This window comes from Aptenodytes forsteri, unplaced genomic scaffold, assembly GCF_000699145.1.
Source record: "Aptenodytes forsteri isolate BGI_AS27 unplaced genomic scaffold, ASM69914v1 Scaffold563, whole genome shotgun sequence".
NCBI classification, from domain to species: Eukaryota; Metazoa; Chordata; class Aves; order Sphenisciformes; family Spheniscidae; genus Aptenodytes; species Aptenodytes forsteri.
This window is the reverse complement of record NW_008795318.1, coordinates 1,253,178-1,272,410: the sequence shown is the minus strand read 5'-3', so window position 1 is coordinate 1,272,410 and position 19,233 is coordinate 1,253,178. Positions and strand designations below refer to the sequence as shown.

Genomic DNA, 19,233 nt, shown 5'->3' with positions numbered 1-19,233 from the left:
CTTCCACCTTTCAGCCTGCAGGGCCGAGATGGGGAGCACTGCGTCCTGGGACCCTGCCCTGGCTCTGCGCTGGCAGGGATGGAGCTGCCACCAGCTGGGTCCCACATCTGGACCAGCACGGTGGCAGTGGCAGCACTTCGTTATGGTGTCATTGTTATGCTATCTCAGGGCCTGGTTTGCAGACACGGTTCTTAGGGTCTCCCTTTAAAATAAAATTAGGTTGATGCTTGCTTTGAGTTTAAGGAAAAGAAAAAGCTGATAGGTGCTGCACTGGGTCAGACCACGCATCCTGGTGTCCTGTCTGATGGTGGCTGAAAGCAACCTCCTGGAGGAGAGAGCAAGAACGGGCAGACCCGTAGGTCACCCTGCAGCCTGCTACGCCTTCAGGCTTGAAGACTCAGCTTCTTCCTCGTGGAAACAACTGGGTTGATGGAAAATGGTGCAGCTGTCTGCATCCCAGCAGGAATAAAAAGCAGGAAAACAGAGAGCTTGTTGGTTTGCAAAGGCGGATGGAATACCTCTGGATGCTCCTCTAGATGTGGTAAATACTGAGAATGAGATAAAGTTTTACATTTCTTCCACCACTTAAATTTCTTGTGTCACTGCACAGGCGCTCCTGGTAGATGCTGTTGCAGGGATGTGGGTGCCATGTGCAGCTCTGTCCCTGCTCACCTGGGACACTTGGTTTCTGCTCCCCAGGATGGCAGACACACATCTGCGGAGATGAGAAGCATGTGGATCAGGTGTGAAGAGTTTCAGTCTTTCAGGCCAGACCTGGCAGTGGTTTGGGGTGGGTAATTGCACTGGGAAATGGTGTTAGAAGCTGATGGGGGAGGCTGAATCCAGGAGAGAAAAGATGCTGAGGACTTTTTTGGCTGCTAATTGATGTGTTCAATGAGAGAACAGCAGGATGTGTGCGTGGGCAGGGAAAACTGAATTCTTGTCAAAATTGCCCAAAAGGTAATGAAAATCCCTGAGATAGAGAGGTGAATTGCGCGGCATCCACAAAACCATTAGAGTCTGGTTGACTCACTTGCGAATAAACACTGTGTGGGTGCTCACTAGCAAAAAAAGCTCTTCTGCCCTTTGCAGATGTGCCTGTATCTCATTCCTCCTGGGAAGGAAGGATGCTGTAGCCGGGGTCCCTGTGCCCAGCCAGACCTCGGAGGTGCAGGGGGAGGAGGATCAGCCCCCCGCAGCAGCGCTGCAAACCAGAGCGCCAGACACAAGGTACCCATCCTTGGCTTGCTGCAGGGGGCTGTCGTTTTCCCCGTGTGGGAAGAGAAAATCAGACAGGACATCTCAAGAGGGGGAGGTGGCACCAGGAACATCCCTGGCAATGTCTGACTAGCAGTACCATCGCTATAAAACACCAGGACAGAGTAAAGACTTTGAAACAGGGGTGAGGAAACAGTTTTGGGTGACGACGTGCTGTCAAACTGACCTGCCATCAGCTCGACACAGCAAGTCAGATGACCGGCCTTTGCAAGTGTTTTTAAGAGTCATTTCTCAGCCAAATCTTTGAACTTGTCAGGGTGCTTGGAAGGTCATTTCACCATAGCAACCCATGTCTGCAATAAAGCCCAAAACATCAACTTTGGGACAAAGCCATGGTTGAACTGCTGCAGTGAACTGTGAACGGAGAGGTGGGCATGTAGCGTGTGCTCGGGTGCTCGAGGTGGAGCTTGTACCATGATCCCTTCAGGGTTGGTCCTCTGGGGAAAAGTTAAGGCTCTTCAGACCCTTCCAGTCTGGGCTCTGCTACGGTCCCGGTTTGTAAGAAGCTCAGGACTCCGATGGTCAAAAGCTATTTGGCATCAGGAAGGTGAAATGCCTGCAACTGGCCCGTTCTCGTGAAAAGGCGTAGTTGTGACTGCTGTGGGGCTTATCGGAGAGGCCGGAGCCATCCAGCTCCTCGTCCCGTTCTCGTGAAAAGGCGTAGTTGTGACTGCTGTGGGGCTTATCGGAGAGGCCGGAGCCACATCCGAGCTCCTCGTGTGGCGGCAGCAGAGAGGGCAGGAAAGGTGGTTCGTTACCATACCGGGTCCCCAGAGGAGATCAGGGCAGCCGGCCTCGCCCTGGACGTGCCCTCGCTAGTCATCTGGGAATCGTACAAATGGGTCAGAAACACCGCAAAAGGAAGCACGGAGGAAACTTTTTGGAGGGATGAAGGATTTTAACAAGGCTCTGCCTGAGCCGGCAGCAGTGTTTCAGGCTGACAGCAGCACTTGGGTCTTGAAAGTGTTCCCGTTTTGTGAGCTGGGTTTTGCAAGCACCGTAAGGTGTGATCTTACATGAGACAAAGGAAGGAGAAGTAAATCAGAGTAGATCCTAAGGAGCGTTTTCAGCTCGTGAAGAAGGAAGGCCAGCAGCACTGGCTGGGCTTGCCCTGCTGATGAAGTGACAATTTGCTTCCATATTCCTCCCACAGTTAAAGCAGACTTTGCTGGGCTCCTTGTGCCTCGAGCAGCTGCGTTGCATGATCCCAAGCTGGACCACACTTCTTACTGCTTGCTTAGTGTTGCTTTAGGCTGGTATCTACACACCATAAAATACAGGTTCATTCTCAGGCTGGTCCCCAAAAGAGAAAATCTCTGTAGCTGCTGCAGTTTCCTCTCTTGTTTGTACAAATTCAATTTTTTAAGTATATCTCACACCCTGCACGTGCTGAACTTGGGCAGCTCTTGTCACTAAATAAATCACTGATGCTGCAAATCCTGCCTTCCCTTCCAGCCATGAATCACCCTGCACAATGGCAGCAACTTTCTCAAGGGTACTGAAGTTACTCACTGAGCAATTGGGATTAAGACATCCTGGCCTGCAGCTGGTTCAGGTGTATTTGGGATTATTCAAACTTGGGCTGCTTTGGCCCAGAGGTGTGAGCTGCTGCGTGGAGGCAGCCGGGTCCTGGTGTGGGTGCTGATGTTTGCCTGCACGCGTGCTGCCTGCAGAGTTTCAGCAGTTGGGGCCAAACCAGCCTGGAGGGTTAATAAGCCTTGGGACTTGTAGATTTGGGGTGAAGTGGAGTAGTCCTGAGGGAGAGGGCACTGATTTGTATCACGGGTATGGTCCAACTAGCTGCATGCCCTGGTGCCGTGGTACTGCTCGGAGCTCCCGGACAGGGCTGGGAAGGACCGGTGGCAAATCTGGGCTAATTCCTGGCAGATGGAGCAACACCCTGTGGGTCGAAGCTGCCAATGCTGGCTGTAATCAGGGGACGTTGCTCCTTAATGGAAGAACGTGTCAGTGCTGTACAAGAAGCCAATCTGCAGGGAAACCTCCAAGGTGATGCTGGCATCACAGCAGCTTGTGATGGAGAGATGCTCTGGGGTCATCCCCGCAGCTCCGGCATCGCAGCAGAGAAGCTGCGAAGCCCAGGGTCACCTCCTCTCCAGGACCAGCTCCTCCTGCAAGCAAAGAGGCGCATGCAACCTCCCTTGTTGAATCTACCCATTCAAAGATTTCAACTCGCCTTCACCTAAAAGGATGGGCAAGGGTGCTAAGAAAGGAGTACTCTCACTATCCCTCCTGGCAAACACCTTGCATCCAGGGCAAATACCAAGGGCCAAGACTTGGGTGGGTTCTTTCCACTCAGCACAACCATGCTCCTTGTGAGAAGCTGAACGTTGGTGCTGCCCGGCTCTCCTGCGCCTTGGAGCAGACGCCCACCCACCCTCTAAGCCCCCGTCTCTGAACCCTCCGACTGACCAACATCTCTGCATCTTCAACGGAGCCCAAATAAAGAAGTGCTACAAAATGAGCTTAGCGGGTCACTGGAATAGGAGCCCCATCCAAGGCCGGTAGTAAATAAAGTTATATAAGCTGGTAGGTCATAGGTCAAACTAAGCCTTTTATAGGCCATAAATCCACATTTCCTGGATTTTATAGCTTCTGGTTAAAAATATAAAAAATACTATGTGATTGGAATAAGCCAGTTGATCGTCTCTTAACACAAATACTGTGCTGGGAAAAGCTCCTCATCCTGCGAGCACGCGGGTGCGCTCTGCTGGCCCAGGGATGCTCCGAGAGAAAAGCTGGATGCAGGCAAAAAATGAGCCATTGCCATGTATGTGCTGTGATCAAGGGACTCGGCCAGCGCCACATCACCATGCGGTGACACGATGTTGCGCCCTCCCTTTAAATAGCGTCAGCATCCAGCATCTTTATTTCTGCAGGTTTTATGGCTGTGGAGGCTGCAAGAATCTATTGGCTTTTAATAGCTTGGAGTTGTTTAGAGATTTTATTTGCCCGACAGCACTGTGCTTTCTGGGATGCTTTAAGAAGTGTAGTACTTAAATGTTTTTATCAAATGTACCCACTTGGGGAACGTTAAACATTTTCTATTGGTCACTGCGATTCAGGGATCGTCCTGGTCCGTTCGGAGCTGTGACAAGCGCTGGAGCTGAGCAAAATGCCAAGAGCTGAGCTGGTGGCCCAAGGATGGACACCCAGACTGTGCCGTGCACCGAGCCTCCTGGAGCAGGCTTCAAATTTAATGTACCTGTTAGATGAGTGGCTTTGAAACCATGTCCTGCATACGTTTGGTTTCTGTGTGTGCTTGGGGCATCAGGGACCCCCCTCCCAAAAATGACCCCTGGGCTCAACAGCCTCAATCCTGCAAACTTCTAAGCACACACGTAAAGTCACAGCACATGACTTCAATGGGGTTATTCATGTGCCCACGGAAATAGTCTGCTTTGCTTCTTGTGGGATTAAGAACGCTGCAAGCCTTAGATTGAGGGCATGAGAAGGGAGGAGAGAAATCAGATTTGCCCAAAAAATACCATGAGTTCCTTTATTGCCACAGAGGAAGGACAAAGGCGGCAATGACGACTTTAGACTTCAGGAACTTTGGCAAATGGAGGAAACGTCTGTCTTTCCTCCTCCTCAATGAAATGGCTTATTCACAAGCCAGTGCTTTTTCATTTCCCAGCAGATGAACATTAGATTGGTTCTTTCTCACTGCACGTGAGCACGCTGGGCTGGGTCACTGCCCTGTGCAGGAGCGAGGGGGCATTACCCGGCATGATACACTACTCTGCAAACGCCGAGGTGGTCCACAAGGTTTCTAAGCCATTTTTCTCCTGCCTCTGCTGCCAACTTTGTTATAATCCTGGTTTGCCATCTTCTCCACTCGACTGGCCTCTGCACAAACCATGAGACATCTGCTGCTTCATTTTAGCCTGTTCCATGGTCTGATCGATCCCTCTAACATTTGGCTCATTTTTATTTCCCATCTTCCCCACTTTGTTCATGAAGTTTTTGTGTTCCCCCAGGCCGGTGCTGTATCCTGCACTGCCCCGTAGCTCCTGCCATTAAACCCAGTTACAGTACTCCATGCTCAAACATCTGGCTCAAGAGCAGAGCCTTTAAACGGATCACTCAGCATGAACATATATTTTTCTATAGCTAAGGCTCTGTGCCCTAACGAAGATAACTGTGATTGTTAACAAGATCGCTTTAGTTTGGAAGCTGCAAATGGTTCGCCTCCTCCCCAAACCCATTCCTGCTGAGGGATCAGCATGAAGCAAATGAGCATTTCCCAGCTTGTTGGTTCCTTTCTTCCTCTGGTTGCTCTCCCCAGAAATCCAGTCCTGGCTTGCTCTCCCTGGGTACCACAGCTGGGCTTTATTTGGGTCAGTTCACCACAGTACCAGAAGACACATTAAAAGCAGCAGGAGCTGGCTGAAAGGCCTCTGTGTCTTTGCCGGAGGAGAATTAAGCTGGAAGAGGGACCCACGGAGGCTCCGGAGGGATCTGTGTTACGCCTGAGGCAGTTCACCTTTTTCCACCGCTGACTTGGGAGTAGATTTAAATGTCACAGACAAGGCATCCCTTCATCCGGGGCTTTTCAGGAGGTCACACAAAGCAAGTCCGGACAGTCTTACTCTTTTCACAGTGTATATGGAAACCAGTTTTATTCCCTTCTTATTTGCAGTATCTTCTGGAGACTGTTACTATATCTCCCCTGGTCTTCCGCAGCCTACGAATGTCTTTCTCCCTCCTCACAGCCCATGTTTTCTGATCATTTCCCTCTCTCTCTGGACTTTGCCTCCTCGGTTGTTCAGCCTGAGCAGAGCACACCTTATGTGTGACAGTCCCCACAAGGCTCCTAAACCGTGCAGCACAGTGGACCCTGCTGAGCCTGCGATCCTCCCTTGCTCCCTGGTCTTTTCCCGAGGATCTCCTGCCTACCTGACTGCTCCTTGGATGTTATTTTTGCTGAGAGGTTTTATTCTGCATTTGTGCTAACTTTCAGCTCATGCTGCACTTTGACTCATTTTAATATTGTTACTATCTCAAACCTACTCCTTGTCACATATTTGGGGAGTAGGCAGGAGACATCCAAGAATCTGAAGCCAAAAATAGGGAGAATGAGAGAAAATAAAACCATGACTTTCAAGCTCTTCTGACTCAAGCCAGTCTAGCTCTGCAGCTGCAGCGGATCTCCAGGGCACCCAGTGGGATGCACCCTTGGCACCCTCAGCTGTGGCCATGCAACTAACATCAGTCTCCTCCTCCTGGTCCCAGTGCTGTGCTCCTGCTGGTCAGGACTGCACTGGCTGTGCCATGAAATCCAAAGTTCTCCTAAATCTCAGCCCCAGACGGCTGCAATGCCCTTCAGACTCCGTATAGGTCCTATACGCTGTGCAGAAGCAGCACTGGGACCTGGGGGCAGGGAGAGGGAGTCATGAGAGCAAGATGTGTACTTACTGATTAGAAAGTGTTGAGTTGTTCACACCCAGGATAAATCTGTCGCGTATCCGTCCCCCTGCACCCTGCGTAGCTACAGCTGCTCGAGCCCAGCTGTCTGCCCTCTTCCCTTTGGGTGCACGGCTCGCCCCTGCGGCCGGCCCTTCTCTCAAGGCATCAGGCTACATCTGGTCTCTACCATGTAACGTTACCCCGAGGAACGTATGGGATACATGCATCTGCTGGGCCAGGCACGAACCCCCCGGGGCCTGCCAGATGAGAGGTAAGAGGGGTTCCGCACAGGATTTAAAGCAGACATATTGGGGAGGGGAGGCAAGCTGGGGAACCGGCATCTGACTGGGTACCCAAGTGAGCTGAAATGTGCTTTTGCAAAGGTGTCAGTGCTCGCCTCTCCCGCTGACCTCAGCGGTCACGGGTGGTTTTGGTACGGCTGGATCTCAGGCTGTTTCCATACAGCTCAGCTTTGGCCGCGCCGTGCGGGGGCTGTTCCCGGCACACGGCTTGCACCAGACTTCTTCACCTTCAGGTGGTAGGGAACACCAAAACCCACCATGTTCTGTATGGTTTGTAGCTGTTTTAACTTTGCTTACGATCATGATCGATTAAGTCATGTATTTGTTTTTAAAATCCTTACCTATTTCATTCTGGTTTTAACTACCACCCATTCTTAGAGCTGAGCTGGCTTTCAATATCCTTCTCCCAGTCTGAGCTTTCCCAGTCCCAGAAAAGAAAATGGATTAGCTGAGGGCTGTTGTTGTGGTGTTGAATTTCTCCTCCTCTATCACAATGTCGTAATGTTTGAGACAAATGTTTCCAGGGAATAGCAGCTCAGTTAAATAATTCTGTTTCTGGAGGATTTAAAGAAGAAATTCTCCACTTGATCTCATGCACAATATCGTATATTTACAGAAACTAAATATCAGGCATAAACTGACTTGAGAGGGGCCTTTTAACTGACTGCGATATTTTGATCTGCCAGATCCACCCCGTGATTATGACAACATGTCACTGGGTAGGGGCAGCTGTCCTAACCCTGGACCCACAGGGCTTTGGGGTGAGCACAGCAGCGGGGCCGAGAGCCGAACCCTCCCTCTGCGGCAGCGTTATCGCACTCGCTTCTCACACGTTCCTCCTGCACGTCCCTCGGTGCAGCTCATGGGTATAAAACCCCTTTTTCCCTGGCGAAATGGGGCACACTGAGGAACGGGCGGTCCCTCCCAGCCGGGGGGACGTTGCCGTGCTCTGCACAAGGTGAGCGTGTTGGGAGGGCTGGAGCTGGAGACCGGGCACAGCCCAAGGGGCTTCGTTCAGGGGGGACAGGACACCTCCAGGCCTCTTGCCTTGATCTTTTCAATCACTTGAGCATCAAGTAGGGTTTGGACAAAAGCTTGGATTGCAACCACGCCAAACACCCAGCGCTGGTCCCAGCGAGGGGCAGACGGCTGCATGGGAGCACTGAGAAGTCTCCATGGAAGGGGCTGCTGCCGGACATGGGGCAGTCGAGAAAGCACCGATCACATTGTCTCCAGACGCGAAGCTGACCCAGAGCTGTGGCTTCTCCTTTCCAAACCACCACAAGGGAAATGCCGGTGCACCCGCACCTTACGGAGGCTCCCCGCAAGCAGCTCCCACAGCTCATCCATGCACCCATCTCCCAGCAGCCCTGAGAGCTACTGGGGATACGGCAGCGGGCTTGTGCCCAGAAGGGTGATGGTGCACCCGGGCTGGTGCCTGCCTGCTCCTCCCTGGCCTTTACTCACCCTGCAAGAGGGGGTGGCCCATCCCCTGGAAAACCCCACATGTCCACAGCGGGAGGTGAAAGGAGCGTGGTGGTCCACAACGGGGGGCTGAGGAGGGGTAACACCCCACCAGTGCATGGCATCAGCCGGCCAGGGGACCGTCCACACATCATCTATTTTCGGCGGTGGCAGACCGGGAGCCCAGGACGCGCCGTCTTGGCTGTTAAAGCCATGTGAGTTTCCTATTGCTGGAGAGGCACTTGCTCGATGCCCGAAGACACTTGAGCGGTTAATTATGACCTATAGCTCTGATGGATCATATCACCGCTATTTTTAGCTCTCTCACTTCTGGTGCGAGCCCTGTATCTATCTCTTTTTGGCCTTTTATTTTCAGTTTCTTATTGCCGTTTCCTAAACTCGTCTCAGGCACCAGGTGGGCAGCAGCTGGGGAAGTATTTTTGTCTCCGTTTGGCACAACAAGACGGCTCTGAGGGTGCGGGGGGACGGGTACAGCTCTGCTCGGCCAGCAGCTGAAACCCAGCCGGGGTCGCAGACGGCATGTGGCAGCTGAGCCCAAAATCAGAGCCCCGTCCCAGGGCAGCACCAGTGCCCCTCCGGCTGCCCCGGCATGGCTTTGCCGCAGCTGCCACGGGGGCGGGCACGGCCGCTCCTGCTAGAAACCGAGACCACGGTGGGTCCATCTCGGCCACTTCCAAACGCGGCTAAGGATACAGAAATGGGGTGTCATGTCAGTTTTGGGGTGTTGGTTTGGGTTTTGCACAGCTGAGGTGTGAGCTTCGCAAACGCTGGGGCGCTCTCGGCAGGGGAAGGCGCATCCCTGCTCCAAATGCAACACCAGCGTGGTCCTCCCGGCACGAACGCAGCAGGATCGTGCAGAGATGAGAGAGCAGGGGGGTGACAAGGGCACAAGTCGGAGGAGATCTCCAAGTACCTCCCTGCTCCAGCCAGGGAGACCGGTGCTGCGTCACCCCTCCCTTGGCATCGGGGCCTCTGGCAGGGACCCAGCGAGCTGGATGGGACGGGAGGAGGAAACCTAGCCCTGGGGATGAGAGTGGGGCTGAGAAAGGAATACTCCATCACTCCTGGCCACTGATGAGGGTACAGAAATAGCTGGTGCCCAGTTCCCTAGAAAGCAGGCACACAGCATGGACATAGATAGGAAAACCCTCCCCTGAAGCAAACATCCCTCCGTGCTAGCAGGAGGGCGACCCGGGCAGCGTCCGGCTTCCTCCTGGCGGTGCCACTGCTCCCCTCTGCTCCCCACCGTCTCCGGGCTTCCCAGCATTGCTCCATCCCCTCCACACAATCCCTTCTCTCTCTGCAGGCCAGGAGTTCATCTGAAGGCTGTCAGAGGGATTTAAGGCTTTGGCAGAGGAATAAAAGGTTTCTGCAGAGAGCTAAACCAGCCCTGCTGCTCCATGCAAACTGCTGGTCTGTAAATATCTGGCCCTGACTGGCAGGCTCGAGTCTCCTGCAACATTTTACAGAATAACAAGACATTTCTTGTAAAACAGCAATATAGAAATGCCATTTTCACAGGTTATTGGTGGATGCCTGTGTCGTAGGCACACAGCTAATCCTGATTTAGTGCTTGCAGCTCCTGTGACTGCGTTGCCCAAGTACAGTTGTATTACTGCCCATCCACCACCCCGCAAGCATCCAGAAGTAACTACACGAATTAACTATGCAGATTCGGTGTACAAACACATAACCACACTCGTCTGACCGTAATAAATCAAGCACGCAGCCCTGAAGCAAAACAAAGGGAAGCCACAGCTTAAGTGTGTATATAGGCAATCGGGATGTGTCCAGGTGATGAGCGCCAGAAATTGAGTCCTCTCCAAATCCATGACAGCCCTCCGACAGCCTTTGCAGGATGTGTTCCTGGAGAGGATGCTTCCCTGCGTTGGAGAGCGAAGCCCATCTGCTCTGCGGCGAGGCAAGGGCTGCCCGCAGCCCCCGCTGCCGTCAGTGCCGCTCGGCCACAGGCAGTGACTTCCCCTCTGCTAATTAAGGTGTGGGAAACACGTTCAAGGTGGTGCAAGACATCTGGTTACCTCAAAATGAATTTTCCAAACTTAATTATATTTCTCCTCCTGCAACATATGCTCACGCAAAGATGAGGATGGGACCAGTGATAGATGAAACAAGCAGATGCAACAACAGGGGTGGGTTGGGGTGGGGGGGAAGCAGAATCTCAAATCTTGCTGGTATTTGTGGAGTGTATAACTGACAGGAACATTTTAGGGCTATGAATACAAGCTGACGTATGCATGTATGTGCAAGCAGTAATCCTGCTAGGACAGGACATGCCGATCACCTTCAGGAGAGAGAATTTTAGGTAGTCTTTTCCAAATGAAATCCTTTCATGGATCCTATAAATAGGATTTATTGTTGCCACGCATTTTTCTTTTTTATTGTCCCTGCTTTTTATGGCTTTTTGTATCAACCTTGGTGCTAAGATTGGGTTTATTTAGTGCACTTTTTACCAAATGAACCCCTTTCATGGATCCTATAAATAGGATTTATTGTTGCCACGCATTTTTCTTTTATTGTCCCTGCTTTTTATGGCTTTTTGTATCAACCTTGGTGCTAAGATGGTTTATTTATAGTGCACTTTTTATGATCTAGCCCCCCTGCTGCTGGCTGCTGTTGCAGCCACTCCAGGCAGGGGGGAGACCAAGCCCAGGGTTTCTTTGTGAGATGTTACCAGCTGGATGCTTCCGTCAGTCGTCATGGGCAGAGACTCCAGTATTAGTAGCAAGTAGCGGATGGCTGCAATCCTGGTATGAATAACAGAAAGGACCATGAGAGTCTCCTTGATTGACAGGCAGATCACAGCAAATGTAATACCAGGGTATTTCTGCTAATTTGTTGGAAAGCGCAGGCTGGTGATGTATAGCACTTACACACATCTCTGCCTGCGGATAGCGAGTGGAAGTGGAGGGCTCTGAGCACACAGAGTCCCTGTGGGAGAGACTTACATCAAACCAGACGGTGTGGGAGGGCCAGATGCACAGCAAAGTGATGGGGCCAAAACTTAAACCCTTTGAAAGCTTCTTTTCCTCCACTAGCCCTTATGTGAACAGGGCGATTAATCCTTTGGGCTGCTAAGTATGATTTAATGCACACATTGTGTCTTCCTACCCATTAATTTGGGTGGCAATGGCAAGGTCTTTCTATGTGTATTCAGTTAGTACGAGGAGGTTCACCAGTCCCCCTGGGCAAGGCATTCTATGAGGATTACCAGTAAGAATGTCCCTGTAGCTCTTAACATACAAACTGGGAAAGAACACCAGGTTCAAACAGGCGGGTGAGACAACCTGGAGCTGTGCTGCAGAGAGCACTGATTCAACGTTGCTCCTCTAGACTGGAAACACAACTTCAACTTTTGCTCGTGGGCTGAAAAAAAAAAAGAGGAGAAAAGCGTTCTGTAAGGGTTATGTTCATGACGGGCCTCGCCTGAGCCGTGGCTGGAAGCAGCAGCAAGTTTCTCCTGCCTTGGTCCCTCTTCCTCTCACCCCACAGACTTTTTCCATTGCACAGAACGTTCATAAAACTTCCCAGACTTGGGCCGGTCTCCGACACTTTGAGATGGATGCAAAGCCCACCTGACCCCCGCTGCTGAAGCGGATGTGAAAATAAAGCAAGTTGCCTGTTTTTGATCAATGAGGAAAATCAAAATGCACGTGTCCTGAAGGGAAGCAGGTACTGCTGCATGAGCCTGTCACCCAGGATGGGGAGGGTGACCGAGGGGACCCGCTGTAGCACCCATCTCCAGAGAAACAGCAACCAAACTCCCGAACAGCCGGCATAGCGGTGTGTACACGAGGGCTCTCGCACTTCGCTAGGCACAGGACATTTGGATAAGGATACTGCTTTTATTGCCTTTTTCATGTGTTACCTCTTTTATTTTAGGGTATGGCTAAAACAGTCCACAGAGTAAAATTCCCGAGTACCAAGGAAGCGGGACGAGAGCCCGGCCTCACCGTCCTCCAGCCTAATGAGCCTAATTATCATCCTGCTCCTAAGAAAGGCAGCGGCAAGTTTGGAAACTGAAGATGGTGTTTTGGCAAGGGCAGGTAAAGCCAATACTAGCAAGAACTGTCTTGCTTATATTTTGATTTTTGGGTGGGTTTTGAAGCGTCTGTCCCGTAAGGATCCTCAGTGCTATAGTGCCAGCAGCTACCAGGTATTTAGCTGAGAGGCACTTCGGCAGGCAGAGGTTCAGCAGAGCATTCAGGCGCGTGCCCATTGGAATGGCATCTGAAAACACGGCTCAGAAACTTGCTTTCATTTGGGAAACACCCCAGCTCAGTAGGCACATTTTACTGGAAAAGAGAATTTAAGTGCTGAAGAGTAGGATGGAGTTTTCTGCAATGTAATTTTATCTGTGCTAAGGCTTGCAGTCATTTTTTTCTAAATCTGCCTCCTGGCACTGTGTGACTAAAAGAAAATCTGGGGTTTGGGGCGTTTTCTTTTATGGTTTCTTACCATTCCTGTAATGAAAACAGTACTCAAACATTAACACTAAAAGGTCAATGGCAGGGAACTAGTTGTACTTCAATAGCCTTCAGGCTTCAAAAAATACTGGGGATTTCTAACTCACAACATCTGAGCAGTCAGGACAGGGTTGACGGAGAAAAGAAACGCAGTTGCCCTTTTCCTTCAGCTGCAAAGGCCAGTTCGTATTTGTATCTGTGCAGTGAAATGAGGGATCAGGGGGAGAATTTGGTCTGTGATGGAGGTCGGCTGCTATGTCACTGGAGTAGCATCCAGCCGATGCGCTGGGTAATCTTCTCCCCTGCAGAGCGCCTTTCCCTGCCCTTTTACAGACAGCAGCAGCGATGCCTGTCGGGGCTTGCTGGTGGGTCAGCTGTGATTCCTTGGATCAAATAGCACGATACGCGCCGTCCGCATTTCTCTTGCCTCTCTCCCGCGCCCCGAGCAGCTGTGCTGTATGTCACCTAAACCAGTGACCGAAGCCCTTTGGGCTGGATTACGGCCCAGGAAACACTTGCAGCTTTCAGAAAAGCCTGGGACGGGTGCTAGCTGCCTCCCTGGGATAGCAGCTACCCGGCAAGCCCCGGGTGCAAATCCTGGGGGTGCAGCTCAGTGCTCGAAATATCACCGCTCGAGTGCAGTTTTATTTACCACGGCAGGTCTTACTTCATGTATTTATTTACTGTTAGTAACAGCAATGCATTCCTACCCAAACGCTTCTGTTGTTCTGCTTCAAAATTAACTTTGCAGCTCAGACCATGGCCTTTTGTGAAGATAAGCTGGAAGCAGGCCAGTCCCTGGCCGCTGACACCGAGAGGAGTTCGGATCTGGGTTTACTCGGCTTTGCTTGCCTCTCTTTATCATGAGCCAAACCAAAACCTTGGATCCAGCTCTCCATGAATGGTGGTAAACTTTGGATCTGAGCTCCTGTAATAAGCAGTTGTTTGCCCTGGCTGGTGGCTTAGGACTCTGTAGAGAAAGATATTTCTAGGTATTATTTCTAAACGGAGAATGACAGTTGAAAGAAGAACCTTGTCCAGCCAACTCATGTGTCCGACTCTTTGGCTTTCCAGGGGAAATGAGTAACTAGAATGAGACAATGAACGAGAGAAATAACATTTAACTGGTATCGTAATGAACCTCGAGCAGTCTGCCTCTGTGGATAACGTGCAAATTACCTTCATTGCCATCCTGTGAGTTTTTAAAAGAGGCTGCTAGCTATTTGCCAAATCCCCTGAAACACAATTGGAATTGAGCAACAAATTCCCAGTGGTCTCATTTGAAAATCCCAGCCATCTCCCTATAGGGAGGTAGAGCTCCAGGTTAAATACACCATAAAAAGACTTGGATTCCTTTGTGTGGGATGGCAGCATAGAGAGGGAGGATGGTTATGTTGTGCATCACTAACAGACCATCAAGCCCATGAAGCCATGAGGTTTTGGTACCGGTTCCTGGATAGCTGGGAGGTTAATTTGGCCATGAAAGCAGAGGTGGATTTTGAAATGAGCTCCGTGCTGCCTGACTGCTGACTGTCAACAGCAGGCTGAGATGGGTGGAAAAGAGAAGGTAAACTAAGACCTGGCAAAGGCTCCTCGTGGTCCTTGGGAGGCAAACTGGGGATGTGCACACCGCAGGGACCCAAGTGCGTGCCCAAAGCCCCAAACGAGCTTCGAACGAGCCATTTCAGCCAGCAGCCGCAGTGCGGCTGGGTGGGTTAGCCACCCCCCAGTGCTCGGGCAGGTTTTGCAGCCTGTGCTGAGCTCTGCCTTGCTGAGACCTGCCAGCAGCGCCAGCCTCGCCATCGGAGTCCTTTGGGCAATGGGGTGCTGCTTGCATTGCAAAAGGCTCAGCCTTTTTCCTGGGGTTGAAACAGAAACCACACTGAAGAGCTAATAGCTCTTCAAAAACTACTTTTGAGTTAACTGTTGGGGGATTTGGCTTAGGTAAAGCTTATGAAGAAATTCTCCTCATCTTGGTCTCTGTGCAACCTTCTGGCTGCTTGAAATATTAGGAGGAGAGGAAAGGAGGGAGAGATCTGGAGCTGCCCTGCCATCTAACTGCCTTAATTTGGATATAAAACATCAGGGAATTCAGTCTTCTGGCTGTACATGTTCTCCAAGTGCAGCCAACGGTGCAGCGGAGGAGTAAAGAAGGCATCGCTCTTCTCTGGGCAGCAAGCATCACCGCATGTTCGCTTTTATGTCTGTCCAGCCTCCAGGAAGCGGAAAGCAGAAGGTGCTCGATCCCTCCCCTCCAGCCGCTCTGGGCACACCCAGATGTGCACATGCAACCAAAACAGAAACTGGGCTACAGCAAAGGATACGCAGAAGGCACGTGACACCGCATATATGTTTGTTTTTAAGATTATCTCTTCAGCCTTTCTTCATTAAAAAGCAAATGGCATTTTACATCTCGTAAGCTCTCGCTTAGTTCTCCAGCAACCCTTCTGAGTGTTAATTAGATGATCTTCACAATTTCTTTATGAAGTGGGTAAGCTACACAATCCCCATTTTTAAGGCAGACAGATAAACTATCAAAGCAAAAGACCGCTCGCTCGCACACGTGTCAGCACCCCGCCGAGAGCACGCGAGGTTTGAGCCTGGCCACCCACGCACGGCACATGGACGCGGTGCTGGTGCGGGAGGCGGCGGCGGCGCAGAGCCGGCGCGGTGGCTCATCTGAAAAAGCGGCGCACACCTAACTTACACATCTGCTCCTCTAATTTACACCTCGGTAGATGAGGCCGGGGGGGATCAGCGGGGATGCGTTTTAATAATTTCCTTACAGGTGTTTTCAGAGGAAAGCTGGAAGGGAGGGGCTGATTGATGGCCTCCCTCTAACTGACATCCCAATCCCCAGCGCCGATGCCCTCGGTGGGTGCGATGCTGCAGAGGACCAGCTGCCGTGCCGGCCAGCTCGGCCCCAGCTGCCAAGCACAGCCGGCACCGGCGCCTTCGGCTAAGCTAAGATGGGCTGGAAGGAAGAGGGACGAGACAGTGAAGTTATCGCCACGGAGTCAAGGGGACATTTCCACGACTTGTAAAGGTACCTGGAAGCTTGTAAAGGGTAGACTGAAACGTGTTTGCAAATACTTGTTATTTGTCAGCAAACTGGGATTGCTTACCCGCTCAGAAGGAAAAAATAAAGGGCCACAAGAGTAACAGAAGACATAGCCAAAAACCTCGTAGGTTTACAAATAGGATTTCCTAGATTTAAGCTCTGTCGGTGGGGCCACTTTCCTTGTATGAGGAGTAACACAATTTCCACCTGCTACGTCAGGTTCAGATACTGCATGTCTAGGGTTTTGTGAAGATTAATTATGTTTATCCACACAGTAGAGTTTTACCAGCTAGCCATGGATTTCCAGGAAGAGAGGTATTTCCTAAGGCACCGTGTAGGGCTCAGAACAGTCCAGTAAATAAGCTGATGACTCCCTTGGCTCTGCTCCGTGCGGCATTTCTTAAAGCGCAGTCTTGGAGCGCAGTGTTCTTAAACCAAAGCATAAAAATAACCAAAACAGTATCAAGTGAATTGTAGGAGCTGGCAGAATGGAGGTAATAAACAAAGTTCAAACAGCCTGATAACAATATCCTGTTACCAGAGAAGAATAAGCAATACTCTGTAAAGGTGAAATATAAAAACTTTCTTGTGACAAGGCATTGATTTTCCCAAAAAGGAAAGGGAGAACAAACTGCAGCCGTGATGCAGCATGTGTGAGAGGGTACAATAATGACAACACTGAATAAGTATCTCATCTCCAAAAGCTCGGGCTGCGTGACCTTTAGCAGCGTTCAGGATTGTGTGTCTGTTTAGGATGTCATTAAACAAGACAGGCTTCCTCCAGCTGAACAGTGCGTAGAAGTAATTGGAGCGGTTTTGAAGAGCTAGATTCCAGACTAGCTAGTTAATGAACTTGGAAAAGCTACATGCCAGTAAGAAACTCAACACAGAAAATTAGTTTGGGGTAATAGCTCTTTACTCTGTCTTCAAGTCAGTAACCTGGTTTCCATGACATGCCTAGTACAGGTCCAAGTGGTCCCAGTGCTTGGTGTGCTACAGAACCGAGGGCAGGATGTGAATGTCTTTAAGGCAAATTTAGATCAACTGGAATAGTCTTTAGGATCTTGGTAGCTGAGCTCATGGTGAGGTGCTAAGGGTCATGCTATGAGCGTGTCTCTCATGGCCGGGTAAGTTATGAGTGGCATTTGAAAGCCACTCTGTAGAGTAGAATAAAGAGAGTGAAGAACTGTAAGGTAGCTTGAAGACTGACATTAATTACCCACTAATTTTCTAGCTGTGATCCATGAAATACTTGTTGCTGATCCCCAGACAGATGGCTAGTCACATAGGACGGGCTTCTCCTCTTTATTTCCATCTGCTATATTTCATTAAGACAGCTAAAAATAAAAATATCCCTAATGTTATTTTTCCATGTAAGTTACTGCTACAGTGATTTGATGCAACTGTGAATAGAAGAGTTTCCAAGCGACAGGAGTTTCTTAATTAATTTGTGATCCTTGGCATAAAAAGTGACTGCGAACCCCTACACTAGACTCATCACGAGCGCTACCCTTACTTCTAAGTGCTATTTATCTAGAAGAGTCAGTTAAAAACAATCTTTTCTTGTATAAGGGGAGAAAAGAGGCTGCTGTCTCTTCTGAGCAGAAGTAGTTACCATTTTTAGGTTCTAACCAGCTGAGATGGCGCCTACAAAATGGAGATGTAATCACAGAGATCCTTCAGGCATGAAGTCCTCTTTCCCTCCACGTAGTAGGAATATCTCCAGAAACAGCTTTTCTGCACAGCTCCAAGCCTCTTTTCGGCCAGCACAGTGCCCAAAAGGCCCCTGCGGGGAGTGGGTCATTTCTGGGAGGTGGTTTGGTTCTGTCTTTCACAGATTTTTTGGCTCTACCTAATGTGTCTTTGTGTGTGGTGAAGCTGGGTTCTTGCACACACAGCTCTCCCAATTTCAGCATTTAGTTCCTGATGTATTAAAATATTCTCCAGGGAAGCTGAGGTCCCCTCTATCCAGATTGCAATTTATTTACTTTCCAAAAGGGGCAAAAGCCTGAAACATGTAAGCGTTGATAATCCTTTCTAGTCCTTCCATGCGTTTCACACACATCTTTTCAGAGGGACAGAAACTCTCCCTTATTTCACGATGAAGAAGTTTTAGCATGTTTTAAACAAGGAAAGTTTAAACAAGCCCCAAAGTAAGCGCAGAAACAGGGAGCAGGCAGCCCAGCAGAAGCAGCTTGGTGTGATGAGGAGCTCCAGGGACTTGGCTAACACTTGGTCTCCAGAACTTAAGATGAAATCTGGGACCGATATCTTAGACCTGGGCCATTTTTATTCTCAACTACACAAGCCATTGCCATAGACCTCCTGAATGGCAGTCACGGGTGCTATGAGAGATGAAGTCTATTACTTTACCCTACTTTTAAAAGTCTAAAGCAAGCATGCTATTTCAGACAACACAACTCAAAGTGCCACTAGTACTATGTCTTAGTAACACTGCCTACAACACAGGCGAGAACCTTTGTTCTCACCCCTCCTTTATTAGATGCTTCTGCTTAGAAAAGCAAGCAATTTCCTCACCCTCCTGGCAACGTTCCCACGAGGAATTTCCTCCTCCCAAGCCGTAGCCACGGAGCCAGTCATACAATCCCTCCTTCTCTCGGATCACGCCGTTTTCCCATTTGTTTGGGCTCTTGCCGCTCACCCCAGCCCATCACCCCAGGAGAACCTTTGGCTCCGTTCTTGTGCCCGTTCTCCCTCCTGCAAGAGCAGTTATTTGAGTTCCACCCTAAGATCACACTGACTTAGGCCCCAGTTTAGCAAAGAATTTTATCACATGCTTAAGTGTAATTGACTTAGACCTTCAATCTGTTTTTAGCTTATCAGAAGCGTGGGTGGGTAAAGCCGTCATCCTCTTACGCACTCTTGGCTCCCATGGAGGTTGGCCGTTGATCAGCAAAGAGTATATGTGCATAAAATTGAGCAGAAACTCAGATAAGGAGGGCTGCTGAACTGGACTCCATCCAACATGGTGGCATGTCTTTTAAGACCTAATTATCTTCACACAACACTGCAGAGGTGTCAGCTCCATGGCTGTAACACACGGCAGGTTATTGGGTACTTCTACCCCAACTCACCACCGCTGCATAGTAATTAAACTTTGGGTAGTCTGTGCCTTGCTCAAACTTTGCCTCGGATATTAGGAATCCTGACTAAGGACTTCAGGATTAATTCTTAA

The 19,233-nt window shown here is 50.1% G+C and overlaps 1 long non-coding RNA gene across 2 annotated transcripts; it reads right to left on the bottom strand.

Annotated features, from left to right (window-relative positions):
* Window positions 1-11,041: 11,041 nt before the first annotated feature.
* On the bottom strand, window positions 11,042-18,837 carry LOC109279475. Of its 2 annotated transcripts, XR_002086187.1 has the most exons (3): window positions 18,576-18,837; window positions 11,798-11,876; window positions 11,042-11,257 (listed from the first exon to the last, which is right to left on the bottom strand). It is a non-coding gene; the product is annotated as an uncharacterized LOC109279475 (long non-coding RNA). The 2 variants fall into 2 exon arrangements; XR_002086186.1 differs by having other exon boundaries at window positions 11,042-11,876.
* Window positions 18,838-19,233: the final 396 nt, after the last annotated feature.